We start from the raw sequence: 5,267 nt of genomic DNA on the forward strand, positions 1-5,267 counted from the left end.
TTCAAGTCGAGATTGGAAAGACCAGTCAAGTCTTAGATAATCAATTCAACAAATAATCAAGACATAAATTGTGAACAGGAAGATAATGATCAAGGTAACATCAATTAATGAAGAACAAGAAGAATGTTTTTTTAATGTAATAAGAGTAAATGCCAAAAGTAAGAAAAAAGATCCGTTCTTGACTTGTATTTAATGCTCCTATATATAGGAGAGAGTATTACAACGAATTAACCAAGTAACTTACATAGGACCGGACAACATAACTATTTCTGACATTCTAATTGTCTAGAAGTACAAAAAGCTAAGTCCTATGAAACATTACATCAATACAAATACAATAAATGACTAAAGACAAAACAACATTCTTTAGGATCAGTATGCATTCCGGACGTGAGAGTCACTCCGGAATGTGTTCCTTTTCTTCTTTCTCCACCTCTTCTTTTCTTCATCTCCGGACATCTTCCGGTGCACCCATTCCTTCAGAACCAAACACACTTCGGAATGTGTATCAAGGATTGCTAGAGGTTCACTTTCAGGTTCCAACAAAATGTGAAATACCTTGGAATCAGGTGTTAAATCATTCTTCCTCGTTAACTATAAAGTTAGAATCTTATCATTTTTTGGCTTAGTACACTTAACCTTCACAATTGGATCTAGAGAGACTCTTCTTGATTAAACATTTACAAAGGTGGAATGATCAATCTTGGTAAGAATCTCATCTGAGGCAGAGCTGACAACTTGTGTTTTCTGTAAAGAGGTTGATCATCATCTAGATCAATGTCACTCTGGACATGTTTCTCCGCCTGAGGCAGTGACTCTCCCTCAGTCTGATAATCATATGGAAATTCAGTTGAAATTGGCAGAATGGGCTTGACCAAAATTGATCTAAAAATCAAGTCCAAAAATCCTTCTTCATCTTGATAAAGGGTAAGAAAATCTTCACCATCTTTATCCTAAAGTTCATCAGCATCATCCAGGTCAACTATTGATTTTGAAATCTCCCCCTTTTTGACATCATCATCAAGTTTAATGGGAGAAAGAGAGGAGGGCTTACATGGAGGTGGTGAAGGATTCGTTTGTGGAGGATTACTTGATATAGGATTAAGATTACCTAGAGAATCAAATAGAGACTATCGATCATTATATAGTGGTTGTAGAGGTGATGGTGGCATTGTACATGATGATGGAACTGTAAATTGATGGAAGAACGACCATTCTGATAGTAGCAATATCACTTTTAATATCAGCAACATCTCTTTCATATTTTTTTTGTTGATCAACAAAAACATCTGTTTATCCTATCAGTTTCTGAAGAGAAATAAGATTTTAGGTTTGATTATTTGGTTGTTTGGTTGCTTATGCTGAAAAACTTCCCCTACGCGTAAAGATAAGGTTGAGAGTTTTGAGTATAACGAGATTCACCACCAGTACGAACAAGAGAATTCTATAAGAATTAAAGGAACAAAATAAATTTTATTTGGATAACAAAGAAATGATTCAAATTGTAGAAAGATTATGAGCACAGAAAAGTAAATAAGATCAATGTTTCATTAGAGAGCGTTCTGAGAACAATTCGATACAACATGTAGGGAACTATTCTCTCCATAAGACTACTCTCTCTACTAATAGACATTCCTTTATATATGCATAAATGAAGTTGGAAATCAATATTTATGCCAACAGTCAAGGACTGCGAACACAAGCTAAATAATGAGATCTAACAAACTCTCTAAAGAAATGAAGACTTTATTATAGAAAAGGACCAAACATATGAAAACATGTTTGCATATAAAAATTGACACAACACAATTATTACGAATCCTAACAATCTCCTCATTTTTGTTAAGATGCCAAATTGTCTTCATTTCTTCTCGCAAAACACCTTTAGGATTGTCCTAACATAGATAATATGAACTATTATCCACCAACACAACATATCGGAAACACATTTTACATCATTTGCGTTGTTCGTCTTGCAAGATTTGGCTAATGAAAGAACATGCGAAAGTGTGGCTATTGGGTACAACTGTTTATCTTGAAAAACCATCATGCATTTTTGCATTTCTCCCTTTTCTGAAGTTTTATGAACAACTCCCCAAGGTTCTTTCTGAATGAACCCAACATTAAGAGTTTTAATATTTTCATGTTGATCCATAGGATTAAGAATAGGCTTTATGTTTAGAACTTTTCCAACCTCAACATCCATCTTGCAAAATTATTGTATGTACATGATGTGTGTAAAACCCACTAGTTTTAAACCTACTTTTAGTTATCAAATAACACACAAAAGGCAGTGAACCTATCAATTGTGGTATAGCTAAATAAGCAGGGTATCGAACACAGGGAACGGCAAATTAAACTAAAAACTAATTTAATCTAAGTTAATTAAAAAGCAGGGGTTGTTCTCTAGTTTTACAAGACTAGAAACTTACTAATTATTACTAATTTAAGCTAGAAAATAAAGACTTTGACTAGATTCAATAACGGAGAAGTACTTCTATTTAGTTCAACTTAATTGATCCTATGGTTGATTTCAAGGTAAAAGTGCAATGGATTAATTCTTTTGCTAGTTACCGATTCAATTGATTAGTTTCGTATTCACTTCATTAATCATTAGCAAATAAATCAATTTAAACAATGGCCAGTTGTCTATTTCAATTAAATTTACTAGATATAATATTCGGGTTAAGTTAGACTTGCAATAGCTAATTAATTTATCCTTTTAATCAACTTCTTGTTTAATGGTCATCTCACAAGCTTGCACATAAATTTACTTGATTTTCTTATTAATCCTAGTTTCATGTTCACTACACTAGACATATGACAAAAAGTGTTCACTAAGCATATGAGATTGATAACTAATAGATGTTCATGCTAATTTATTATCTCCCTATTAACAGAAAATCAATTATCATTCACACACAAGGTTCTTTAGCAAGCTAAAATAACTAAATTAACCAACATAGAATTAATCCTACCAAGAATCAAACCATACTACCAATTTCGTATCCCCAAATAGAAGTTTAAAGGGCTTAGCTCATCATTGAAATAAAATTCAGCAAACAAACAGAATCTAAATGTTCAAACATAGTAACTAAACACAAAGATTTAAGAAGTATGATAAATTTTGCCTCAATGATCCTTCGGAATTGAACTCTAGCTCGCTTTCTTCGTCTTCTAGGGTTTTTCAGGCTTCTTAATCGTAGCAAGATACTTCTGAATCGTCCCAGAACTCCCCTTTCTCGATCTGTGGAATTATCTTTAAATAAGCGGTTCGACTCGTCGAGTCAAGTGGTGACTCGTCGAGTCCCTCTCACATTCCCCGTATTGCGATAACTATCTGGGATCCCGAGTCATTATCCTTCTGATTCCTCGACCGGACTCGTCGAGTAGCTATCTGACTCGACGAGTAGAAGCTTTTTTTTAGTGTTTTTTCCTTCTTCATTCCACTCTCGAGCTCCTAACTGTTTCTCTTGCTTCCTTTTGCTTCCGAGCTTCATCTTTGGACTGAAAAACATAATTTAACATTTTTAAGTACCTTTTGTCAATAATATGCGATAATTTAGCTAATATATGAATAAAAAGCTATACTAAATACACACTAAATATGCACATATCAAAATACCCCACACTTGTCTTTTGCTTGCCCTCAAGCAAAACTGAATTTTAACACATTAGAATTATGTATAACAACTCCAATCTAACCTAGCCATTATGCCAAAACCGCAACGCATGCATTTGTGTCTAAAAATTTTCCTAAAGAACCCCCCATATTCCAAATACTCACAATCCTCATAAACATTCACCCACTCACCCCGAACTATGCTCATTTTATGCAACCCTCCGAATCCATCCGTAGAAAACCTCTTTACCCTCAAGGTATTTTTGATTGAGCAACCCAAGCATACATATTCTAGAAAATTACAATTTTTCGATACCACTATAGATTTCTTTTGAATTCTTCACTTTCTTGATAATTTGATCTTTGATATCTTTGAATTCACCAACTTGTATTGACTTTTGGCATCTTCAACTTTTTTTTTTTTTTTTGGATTTCTTCAGAATTTTGATCTTTTGATCTTCACTTTATTTGCTCCAAAATTCTTACAACTTTTCTTGTAATTCTCTCTCTTTTTTTTTACATGTATACCTCACTTTTTCTTTCACTCAAAACCCTACATGCTTAAGCAGGGGCGCTCAATCTCAAACTTTATTGGCTAATAATAAAAATTTTCCTGGATACATTTCAGGTTTAGGCTGCTAAACATATTGCATCCCTCAGGCTGAGCAAGATCTTGTTTTTGTCTCATGATTTCACTAGAATAAGGAAGCCACAAATGCACTAGAACGTATATAGGCTCAACTAAACATTTGGGTTTTCATGCAATTATTAACACAACTCTAACATGGAATCCTAATTTTTACCAAAATTTTCTAAATAAATCCTAAATAATACTTTTGGTATGCAAAATTTTTTAAAATTGACTATTATGTAACCAACCCCCTACCCCACACTTATGTGATGCAATGCCCTCATTGCATATGATGCATAAAAACATAAAAAGAAACTAAAGAGGGAATTGGAACAAACTCCCTTGGGATAGCAGTGGATAGGTTGATCACTCTCATTTAATGTCACAACTGGAAATTTTGTGTCATGTAATCTATACATTCAAGCTAATGTGAATCAAAAACTTCAATCAAATACATCATACAAGTACTACAAATAGTCATCAAACAGTTGGGAACACTAGAAGTTCTCATTTAGGTCCATTTTGGACTAGAACTTCCTTATTGGACCTAATGGACCAATAAGCTTCCAATTTGACTATCAAGGACTTAGAACCCTAATTGGATCCAAATTGGACCCACATTTATTTAATTCAACATTTTAGGTCATGTTGGACCTAGAATGAAACGAACTAAAAGTCTTGATACATGAATAACCTAAACTAGTCCAATAAAAATATGAAAATCCTACCACATTCTTTTAGGTATAAAACACACCCTAACTAACTCTAATTTTGGGCTTAAGGGGAAAAAGCCCAAATTTTTCTTTCCCTTTCAAATTCTCGGCCCAAGGCCCAAACCCAAAGAGAAATGGAAGTGTTGACTTTGGATGCCACCTCACTATTGTCCATAGGATTTCCATGCAATATTTCTCATCCTTCCATGCACATCACCTCAAATATCACTTCTTCTTCTCTTCTCTCTCTCACTCTCGGCCACTAGCACACACACACACCCACAAAAATCTCTCAAATTCT

Source organism: Lactuca serriola, chromosome 4 (assembly GCF_051521515.1).
Source record: "Lactuca serriola cultivar US96UC23 chromosome 4, Lser_US96UC23_V15, whole genome shotgun sequence".
NCBI lineage: Eukaryota > Viridiplantae > Streptophyta > Magnoliopsida > Asterales > Asteraceae > Lactuca > Lactuca serriola.